The sequence below is a fragment of the Aphelocoma coerulescens genome, chromosome 11 (assembly GCF_041296385.1).
Source record: "Aphelocoma coerulescens isolate FSJ_1873_10779 chromosome 11, UR_Acoe_1.0, whole genome shotgun sequence".
Classification (NCBI taxonomy): domain Eukaryota; kingdom Metazoa; phylum Chordata; class Aves; order Passeriformes; family Corvidae; genus Aphelocoma; species Aphelocoma coerulescens.
This window is the reverse complement of record NC_091025.1, coordinates 10628124-10640000: the sequence shown is the minus strand read 5'-3', so window position 1 is coordinate 10640000 and position 11877 is coordinate 10628124.

Sequence of the window (11877 nt, the reverse complement as noted above, 5' to 3'; positions counted from 1 at the left end):
TCACCAGCTCTCCAGAGAAAAAGCCACACTTCTTCCGAGTATTTTAATCTATTTTATGGCTGCCCGTCTAAACTGCCGAGCTGTTCCCATTGCTGCCAGAGCCATGGACCACAAAAGTGTTCCTGTCCAAAGATGCACTTAAACACGTGGCCCAGCTGCAGCGGCATCGAGCCAAAGGGATTCACACGCTGCTGAAGTCCTCACTTCATCGCTGTCCTGCCTCAGCACAGAGCCCACAAACCAGCCTGCACTAATTTCTCCCTCGTGCCATCAATACCGATGACCTTTTATCTGTTCATCTGTAGAGGAGGCGAGCACAGGGCCACCCGTGGTCACCATGGAAACGGTGGGATTTGCTGACTATATTCTTTTCCTTGATGCATATAAAAGACTATTGGCAAGCAGAGGGACACCTGAGCCAAGGTGAGCTGATTAGAGGGTCTTGAACTAGTTGAGATAACTCTTAAATTTTAATCAGTGCCTATTCTTATTTGCTGCCAAAAAAATTTAGATGATGAATAAATACCAGTTTAGTGCCTGCATGGCTGTAGTTCAGCCACGGCCACAAACTTTGCCAATGCTACATGCAGCAATGTAACACAAAATATCACCAGTGACACTGGGTAAACCTGATTTTCTTTTTGCTTCTTGAACCTGTTTATCTGGAAGCTGATGGGGTCCTCTGCTAGCACCCACTAGCAGAGCTGCACCAAAGGGAGCAGCAGTGGGGGAGGCTCTGTCCTGTCCCTGGGATGCACAGCCAAGCCCAGGGGCTGATGTGCTGTGCAGGGCAGCCAGTGAGTGTAGGGGCACAAGCTCCAGGGCAGTTCTGGTGCACAGAAAGGGCTGTTTCACAAGCTTGGTGTGCTTTGCCAGGGGTTATTCTGCTATATAAAATAGGCCTCTTAGTTACATTTAGTGTTTCCCAAACTCCCCGTGTTAAGATAGTACATAACTGTGGTGTGAGGTCACCTGGGGCCCAGAGGTCACAGCTCAGGGGCTCGACAAATGAAAGGTTAGAGCTCATGTTTTGAGCAACAACACATAGGAACCAACAAACCAACATCAAACCCCTCCCCCCAGTTGGGATTTTTAGGTCCACCTCTGATGCACCGATCCATAAGAATTCCCTGCTCTGCAGTGCTAGAATTGTAAATAGTCAAGATACAGAATATTAAATAGAAGTGAAGGCAAACTAACTCACTATCATTACAGAAAACAAATGTGCAGTGTACCAGCCTCATGAAAACAAACACTTTGGGTGGGTGTTACATTTTTCTAGTGGAAAAGCAAAACTGCAGCTGGCAGGTAAAGAAAATTAGTCACCTGATCAGCTGGATGGGAAGGGAGGCAAAGAGGAACAAAGTGTGTGTAAAATAGGAAAAGGTATAGAAGAATATTTTACCTTTATTTTGAAGTGAGATTGCTGTTTTAAAATGGCTTAATATTTGTAATTATCCCTCGGCCTGTATAGATCTCTATAGATATGCATGTATCACTCCTATGCACGCATCTGAACAAGCTGAACCACAGCTTGATGTGAGGTGGTGAGGTGGGTGAGGTGAGAAAGAGGTGGGTGCAAGGTGCCTGGGGCAGAGCTGTAGGCAGCTCCAGGTGCCTCTTCAACCTGAACAGCTCATGAGATGCCTCAGACAGGGGCTGGTGGGCCAGTAGGGAACTGCCCAGTGGGTCTCTCCCCCTCCAGCTCCCCTGTGTGCTGGGCAGGCCATTGCCCTGGTAAGTGAGCACCTATGCCCTGTGTCTAAGAATGATGGCAAGAGGGAGGATGAAGAGGAGAAGGGGTGGGGAAGAGATGTAACATGTCCAATCTAGAGATCAAATTTGGGGCAACCTTCAGCCCTGACCTCCTAATTCTACATCCTGTCTTTCCTTGCACCTCGTTACTCACAGGGCTGTCAAATCTGGACTCCAGCCTGCTAGATTAAGGACTGCAAGTTTATTTAAAAGGAAACAAAACAAAAACACACCAGTTTTCCTCATTACTGGCAGCCATCACGATGGCTCTCTGCAGGACCACACAGGGAGCAGGGGCAGTGGCATGCTGACAATTAGCTGGCCCGTCAGCACGAGCTTGGAGCACTGCAGGGTTTGGATGCTGCGGAGCATTTTCCAGCACTAACAAGGAGCTGGGCTGTCTTTGCTGATGCACAGTTTTATAGTGTGCCATGCTGCCCCAAATCCTGCTGGAGCCAAGCCCTGTTCCAAGGTCATTGCCTGCCCGGGGGTGTGCAGCCCCCCAGTTCTCTGGCGACTCCAGAGGAGAGGAGATGGTGCCCAGGGGTACCTGCTGGGCTGTTTCCCTGCACTGTGCCGGGGGTGGGCACCCACTGCACAGTGCCTGAAGGTCCAGTCAGGGCCTAAGAGAGCCACCTCCACACAGGCATGCTGCCCTGAGACATCAGGACAAGGAATCAGCCACCTGGGCTGTGGCTGAGGGTCTTGGTGTGGGATGGGTGGCCCCCGTCCAAAGGAACTAGGATAGGATTTTACTTTCCTTCTGCTTCATTGCAAGGCACAAAAAGGCTCTTTTGGAGATGTCTGGCTGCATTTTGCATTCTTTTTTCCAGACTTGATGAGTATTGCCCAGAAGAACAATTATCTCCTGAATAAAAATGGGGAAATTCTTATGCATAAAATTCAGCTGTGCCATGACCCTGACACTGTTTCAGGCAATCAAGTTACACAATTCAACCGTAGAAAAGTAACAGATGCAGTTAGTTTGACTCACTAAAAATGCTAAACTTATGAAGGGACATAGACCACTTAGAGTTATCTTTGAAATCAGACTGTGGTGATTGCACTCACATGTGCCGACTCAAATAAACTGCACCCCCACAATAAGAATTCCTCACGTGCCAGCTGCCAGGCACTTTAGGAATGCCCCTCAGCTTGGTTGCCTGGAGAAGATGAAAGCACTGAGCAGATTCCAGGTAAGTCAAATAACTATTTGGATGCATTATCTTGTTGCACCATGACAGTTTAAAACTCAGACTAAGCTGCTGTATCTTATTCTGCGGCTAAGTAGGCAATGTTATATCACTGATGAGAAGAGAGTCTTTATTTTTTGACTATCTCTGCTTATAGCTTGAACTGTGGACAACTCCTAATCTCCACTTAGGCAGTGAGGTCCTCCAGGTGTACAAACCCTGAGCAAAGATTAGTGCGCACACACACACACACACACACGCATTCCTGTGTATAAATTCATGTTAAAAAAGTGTCTCGACACACAGCTGAACTCATCCGCAAGGACCAGGCAGATCTAGGCACCTACCTCTGGTTGATACTGAACACAAAATGTGGCTCTACATGTGCACATAAAGCAAAGTGTAATTTGTCTCGGGGAAGCCTTGTGCCTTTTCCCCGGATGCGGTTCAGCCCCAGCTCGCTGACTGGCGGGGCTGCCGCTACAGCTGCTCAGGCTCTTGCATGCCTTCAGGCTTTCATTCCAAGAGCACTTCTCGTGCCAGAGGGTTTTGGCAACAGTTATAATGTGAATGATTACTTCCATTGAGGAAACCATCAGTGATAACAGTGATGAGAAGGTGTGTGTGGTGTAAACCACAGCTTGCTGAGGGCGTTAGAGCATGGGGGTATGCAAGGACAGGCTCTAGGTGCTGCTGGGGAGGAAGCTGCTCTGCAAATGAAATAATGGCATGTTAGTAGGGGAGTGAATATGCTAAACAGAGTTTAACCCCTGAGCAGTCCTGTGAATAAAATGTTTTCAGACTTGGCCTGAGCTAGGTGTTCACTCAGCTAACGAAAACACTCTAACCAAGCCGGAGTACTCACCAAGCATGGCTGTGAAAAGAGACATGTTTTGGCCACTTCTTTTGCCAAGTTGTCTACTACCTATGTGGACATTATAAACCCAAGCAATATTTAAGTTACTTACTGTGAACTTAAATTTTATTTTCTTACCCAGCTGCCCAAGCCAGCTTACATGCTGATCAGTATCTGCTGCAGCCTGGGAATAATCTGGCCCCAGCTCCTTGGGCAGGGAAGTAAATCCTTACTGACATCAATGAACTGAAAAATTCTGAGGTCTGGCAGTGACAAAGGGAATAGTGAATGAAAGAAGTATTTCCTTATATTGATCTACCTTTCCTGCTCATCTACTAATAACACTGGCTGTTTACCCTCTGTAATAAGCTGTGATAGGTGCTTTCACTGGCATTAGCTTTCCAGTTCTCCCAGTATGCAGGAAACAGGGAGCCCCCAAATAAAGAAGCTGGCTAGAACCACATAAAATTAAGCATGTTAATATTTTAAAGTTTGCAATTCAACCACTCATGTGGTTGATTGCATATTTAGTTCTTTATTTTACTCCCAAGATTTTCTCCACATGATATTTAAATAGTTTTGAACCCAATTTGCCAGATAGGGGAACACATGGGAAGGGAACCCTTCTATAGCCCTATTCTGGGTTTCTGGAGATTCCTCTATATGGGGAATTCAGGGAGACACCAGTGCTTTTGTCTCAGCTGTGTATTACTTACCATTTGAAGGGCACTGAACTTTAATCTACTTTTTATATTTCTGCTTTGACTGGTATTTCTCAGGCTTGTATTGTGTATCATTGAGGGTAGTAGTGTGTGCCCATTTTATCCCAAAAGCAAATGCTATTTGTTAAGCTACCAGTAGAGATTTGGCACATTTTAAAGACATGGGGCTGCTTCTGAGGAGCACCTACATACAGGATGATTCCACAGCCTGAAGAAAGTGTAGATGACAAAAAGTGGGTACAGCAAAGGTTTATAAGATCAAGAGTGTCACGGAAATAACTATTTGAAACATGAATGTAAGAACTCAGTGCATGTTCACATAACACATAGTGAAATTCAATGCCCCTGGATGTTGTATACATCAAAAGTTTACATGGCCTTAAAAACTGATTATGCATAGTCAGGGGTGGGGAGGTGAGGGAAAATCTATCAGAGACTGTAAAAAAACAATCAGGATACCAGGTCTGGCTCAGGTAATTGGAGCTGCTGGGTGCAAGAAGATGGGAAGTTGTGCTATAGAAGCAGCAGCATCTAGACACCCTTTTCTGGTCTCTTTCATAAATATCTGGTGGCAAAGGAGCAATACTTTCCCAAGACAGGACAATTGCTCTTGTCCCATGTATAGTGTACCTCAGGTTCTGTTAAAAAAAAAAAAAAAAGCAATCAAACCCCAGAGAAACACAGATACATACCTTATAAACAGCTTCAGTGCCTGCCCCCCTGGCAAGTGAAGATGTGTGTCTGTCCTGAGGAGTGGGAAGCTGATGTTAAGCACACCTTGAAAGGGAACTATATTAAGCTGTTCAGTAGGGATCCTTAATGCTCATAAGAAGACAAGTTGGTCTTTGCTGAAGGAGAAACCAGCACAAGAAGTTAAAGAACATTTTTTGGGGAAGATTCTAAGTTTCAATTTCTTTCAGTTTGACATAAATTAGAAAAGAAATAGTTCTACATGTAGACTAAATCTCTAGCCCTTGCAGGCTCTGTCCTCTCCTCTCAGCTCACAGGCTGCAGTGTCTTGGCCACAGGCCTCTGTTCAGGTCTGGTGGAGCTGGACAGCTTGAAACAATGATGTCTTAAATACCCTCAAGAAGAACACTTGGGGCCTGCTCCTTAGACCCCACAGATAATTGGGTGAGTTCACTTAAATGAATATTACTTAAATTATACTAGATTATAAGAGTTTTTGCAAACTGATCACAGATATGCAAATTCTATGAATAGAAGTCAATGAAATCCAAAAGTGAAATACAGAGCCCAGGCAGCCAAAAAAAGGTCACTACATAAAACATACTCTGCCATGCATATATTTTATGGTTTTGCATTTTGCTGGTGTAATGGAAGGGTCCTATGAGAAGGTGAGAATATTGTTTCCTTCCTTTTCATACACAGAGTAAGGCTTTGGTCAATAAATATTAATTAGAGAAAAGTATTTAATCTAGAGTACTTTCTCATGGTGCTGAGATCTGGATGTGAGTTAGAGAAGGACAGAAAGGCTAAAGACATTCAAACCTGAGGCAGAATGAGAGATTGCAAAGAATGTAGTTGTATGCCAAGGCCAGAGCTAGCAAAGACAGATTAAACCAAATACATTTGAGATAATTCACAAGGATAGGACTACCAAGAAAAATATATGCATTTGTGAAAGCAGAGATTTAGGTGAATCTGAAGAAACCACCTTCAATTTATCAAAGCTGCCATTTCAGTAGCTCATTGGGCTTTTCCCCCATAGTAGTTTCCCATGTTTATTTTGGCACTTGTGGGAAAAATGTCAATGAGAGAACTACTGTTAGTGTGCCCTGCTGTGTGATGTTGAGTTATTCCAGTACTATGGCAGCTATTTTCCAACAGATTAACATTCAAATAGTAGGGGAGTTCATTCAGTTCATATAAATGTATATAGAAATTTTATTAACTTATAACTTTTTTTATTTGATGGGCCACCTATGAAATGAAAACAGATTGCTTATGTTTTTGAAAGATAGAAAAAAAATGTTTAAAGTGAATAAAAATATATGCCTTTCTGGAAAGCTTAAAGTGCTAATCTCTGAAACAGTGGCACTGGGGTATTCAGCTCTTCTTTGGAAAAAAAAAAAGCCAAAACAGACAGACATGCAAAACCTTATGAGTTAATTGTCTCCTTATTGGATTATTTTTTTTGCCATTTTATGTTTGCATTAAGAGAAATATGCCATCACAAAAAGGAAAAAAAAATAGGATGGGTGCAAAATTAAGGCACAAGGTTGGCACTTGGGAGATCTGGTTTCGGTTCCTGGCTCTGTCAAACATTTCCTATGTGACCTTGTAAATGTCACTTTGAGCATGTAAAACCATCTGGCCTGATCTAGTGAAACATGTATTTAATTTTAAGATGCAAGTAGTTCCACTTACATCTCGCACGCTTAAATTTAAAGACATGTTTACATGCTTTGCTGGTCGGGAGCCACGATGCTCAGCCTCTTCCAGGGAGAAGGATTCCCCTCTGCCTCCAGCATCCCAGCTGCAGAGTGAGGGTAAGGAAGAGTTGGTCTCTATTGCTCCAAGGTCTCCAAAGCAGAGGCAGTGACTCCCTGTGCATGTGCAGCAACAGCAGAGTGGGGTTTCCATTCTGAGGGCAGGAGCAATGCCTATCACTGCTACGGATAAAAGCTGCAAATTCAGATGCCTTAGTTGTAAATAAAAATCTGCATTTAGGCACTGAGACACTGGCCTGGCCTTTCAGAGTTGCTGAGCAACCAACACTCTCATTAAGTTAAGAACCCACAAATGTTTTGTGGTTCAGAAAATTAGGTCACTTATTTGGAGGCTAAAATAGATTTTGAACCCCAGTTTCAAAACTTGAAACTTTGCCTTTATGTCTTAAATGTACTCTGATAGTGTATCCTGTCCCTTGCCACTACAGTTAGCCATAGACTCCAACTTCCTATAAAATTCAGATTCAGAAGCAAAAATACCCTCATTTAAACATTTCACTGTTTGCTAAATGTAACTAAAAAGAGTAGAATTCCACTGAGACATTTTAAATAATATATAGAATATAGATGTGTGTGTACACATGTTTTTAATGTATATAATATATACAATGTTATTTTATGGCATAGCAGATGTTTCTTAATTCCCTGACACCATGCACTGGAATAAGATTATGCCAGCCTATTTTATTATGAATAATGTGCTTGTTCCATCATTAAGTGGGTTATTAAAGACATAAACAAAGTTTTATGCCCTGCTTTTCAACAGCTGTTGGTGGTCTACAAAGTGATAATCCTGCTTTCAGCAAATATTCTTTGGCTTAAAACTAAAATAAATAGATTTCACAGGCAACCAGTTGACTCATGAGTGGGCACATGGTAACTCTGTGACATCTCCAGCATCACAGAAGCAGCAGTGGCATTACTTCTAAGAAAAGCTCTTCTAGCACAGGCTGGGAATGAGATGGCTGCTCCATACATCATTTCTTCCTCCAACCACACAGTAACTCCTATACTAAGCAAACAAGGCTGACTGGCATTTATTTCAGCAGCAACAGCAGGGGAGGAAAAATTTAAAAGCAAATGTTTATTTAAAATAAACAAATAAACATGTCACACACACAAAAAAATCCAGTACATGTGACAATAGCTGGTTTTTCCCTTCCTAATGAACTATGTGGCAAAGACACAGTGGCAAATCCTGTAAACTTATCTTTGGAGAAAATAATCTGGGTGGGTTGGATAACTTCAAACAAAAGGGGAGAGGGGACAGTAAAGGTTAGGTGTCGGTGTTCCTCCACGGGCGCGGTAGCTGTTAATTTAAACGGATATGACCCCTACATGACAAAGCTCCAAAGGTGTGCGGGGAAGAGGGTTTATTCTTATAAATAGGACTGATGCCAGGTCAACCAGCCCCCCTCGCTTTGGACTTCCTAAAGAAAACAGCTTCAGACAGCTGAGCAGAAGAGTTATGGAGAGCGCTGAGATAGGAAATATCTACAGTTCCTGATATATTATGATTGGCCCCGGGAACGAGGAAGCCGAGAGCCGAAGGTGTCCTGAAGGGTGCTAAACTGTACGGTGCTAATGTACACAACAACATCCTCATACAAGCAGATGTTTAAAAAAAAAGGGAGGCGGGATGGAAATTGTATTTAGACCACGTTGCACTCACCCTAGGGAGGAAAACTAAAAAAAGAGAGAATGTGGAACCAATTTTCAAGCTTGAGCAACTGGAAGTCTATTAAATGATTCTGTCATCAACACGAGATGAGAAAAAAGGTAATAATTTATACAACAAATTGGGTAATTGTAGCTGCATGGACAAATGATATTTCTTCCCTGATAACTGAATAAACATTGTTACAAGAGGAAGGTTATAAGGAAATAGCCACTTTAGTGAACTACAAGCACCAGGTCTCCTGCTTCTGTTCATATTAAAAGACAGGCCTTGAGGACTAAGAGACATATATGCTCTTGATCACAAATATTTTGATTGACTTTGTTCCTTTTCTTTAGGAAGCATATTTGACTTGCTAAAAATGGGCTCAGCTTCATATAACTAGAAGCAATCTCAGCCTGATCACTGCATCATGCCAAACTCAAATGAATTTCTTTTTTAAGACATAGCAATATAAACTGAAGGAATTACAGGAACAATATGGAAACCACACAATTTACTTGTTTATTTACTCTATTGTTTTCTTAATTATAAGCAGCATAGAAAGTAACAAAACAAACAGCACAAACTTGTAGTAGATACATCTAGAAAATAAATAGTGGGAACAGAGTAGATGCAACAGCAAGTTGGGATAATGTGGGGTGTAAGACAATAGTTTCTGGGTCATCATCATTAATACTGGAATAATGCAGCAGTCAGCCAGGGTCAGTGCAAGGACCAAGAGAGCAAACCTAAACCACACCAAAACCCAGTGTACAGAGTACATGTGGGAATGCACAGATAGAATGGTTAAATTCCTAAGTTTCGGGGCCTTCACATTTTTATTTTCTTTTCTGTCACAGACTTCCTGTGGGATGCTGGGCAAGGCACTTAATGGCTTTTACGCCTTTGTATTGTTCTATTCAAGATTATACTGGATTTTGCCTGTGGAGACCAGGCCCTTAGTGCCAGAAACCTTTCTAGAAGGGTCACTGTTAGAGTAAAATTTCTTTAAAAACTTTCTTAAACTAGGAATTTGCAACACGCAATACTGACCTCAAAACTCACTACTCTTCAAATTAGGACAACTCTGTGCAGATTTACATGGCAGGGCTCTTCTAAAGCACAAGCTCAACTGAAAACTCACCTTCCTTGGGGAAAAAAGAAAAATTCAGCTCCCTGGCCAGGGCATGAATCTCCCAAGCAATGGTGCACTACCCATGTGTGAGGAGGAGGGTGTAGAATAAGGCTGAGTTAAGGGCTCAGTTGTGTGAGGTGTTAAATCACTCCCCCATCAGCAGGACCATGAGTGTGCTCAGAGACCAGCACGTGCCAAGGGCTGTGCTGGCAAAGAGCTCAGCTTCCTGTGGTCAAGGTTGACTTTGAGAGGCTGAAACGAGAGGAGATAGAAAAGGATTTTTGCTAGGATCAATTTTCTGTCTATCTTTTTATGTATGCTTCCATCTATTTGAATACATGCATGTGTGTAAACAGAGCCAGTCCCCAACCCCCCACCACGTCTGAAATGAAAAATAATAAAAATATATTTACATAGCTTAAACATTAGGCTATTAAAAAGCTAGAGTCGGTATAACAGAGGGGAAAAAATTACAAAGAATGATTTGCATAGCAAACACATTTCACAGCTGTTTTGGACAAATGCCCTTGGTAAATATGTTTAAAGTCATGTACGACAAGAATATTTTATCACAAGTAACCATGTTTTAATAAACACTTAGTCTTTTTGTATTTCATTCTTTCTCATCATAATAATAGAAATATAACACCATATATCACTGTAAAACACATTTCCACATAAATGCTGATAAGCACAAAATATTTTTCATCATTTACATTTTAACTGTAATAATATATGGCAGGATTAAAGCTGCATCCATCATATGTCTAACTAACCTTGCTGTAATGAATTTTTAAATGTAATGGTTTCTGTCACAAAGCAAAATCATACATAATATCTTTTGACACAGTATGCTGGTATATGCAAGGTTTTAAAATGTAAATGCAACTTCATTTTTAATTAGATTTATAAACTCAAATCACTGTTTTCCTTACTATAAACCAAGGGGGAAGGAAAAAGTGTGGGCCTCTGTCAAGCCTGCAAGTTGTTTCAAGTGCCTTTCTCACAGGAAACATGCACATCCAGCATGTAGAAAAGCGAGTCACACTAGAAACAAAGGATTATCAAAATCACAGGGAACGAAAGCTCTTTAGGCTGCCTGAAGGGCCTCCTCTGGTACCCCGGGTGCCAGCCCAGTGGCAGGGCTGATGGGGCTCTGCCTGGGTGCAGGGGAGAGCGAGCTGAGGACAGGCACGTCCCCACACAACCCCCTTTCCTGGTGCTGCTTGAAATAACAAATAATCCGCCTCACAAGAGGAGAATCATTAAAAATAATTTGCAGGAGCTTTCTGTTCTGCGAGCCCTTTTTTTGATACAATATTTCCTTCAGTGATTATCGCTGTGGACATGTTCCTGCCATATGGATGGGAGCCGGGCGAGGAGGCGGCTCAATACCTGAGTGGTTAATTAAGAGCTGTTGCTGGGCCACAAGAAGCAGGTTTGAAATCCCTCTTCACTCACCGACAATGAGTAGCTTTTTTAGCAGCAGAAGTCACTGGGGACAGCCAGAAGCGCAGGGTAATTATTTGAGATAACATAGAGCTGAAGAGCGGGCGCGTGTGTGTGCGGGTGCGTGCGGGGGTGCGCGGCTGCGGGGGAGGCACCTCCGACAGGAGGGCAACAGCACAGAAAAGTCTATAATATAAAGGTCAACATCTCCTATTTTTCTGTACAGTGTCGGCAGTCTGTAATGCCTTTTTAGAATGAATGACAATGGATTCTATCTTTTTTTCCTTTCTTTCCCCCCCCCCCCCCCCCCCCCTCTATTTTAAACGAATCTAATTCTGTATTCAAACTTTGCAATGGTGAATGCGGGTCCTGGAGGCCAATCTGGATGAGCTGTTCTCACTTTATCAGCGCAGATGCTGAAATGACTTTGAATGCATTGTTGCAAAATAGCAGTAATTTCAACATTAACTTGTGTAACCCTGTGCTCTCAAGAACAAAGAAGAAGCAGTGAACTGAAAGCCATGAATGAAATGAGGAAAGTCCATAAGTTCTTAGAAATTTAGGGCTAGAGTCTCAGCAGGGTAAATCTGCTTACTGCCACAGGAACACGGAACACTATTTTGGCTGTAAATG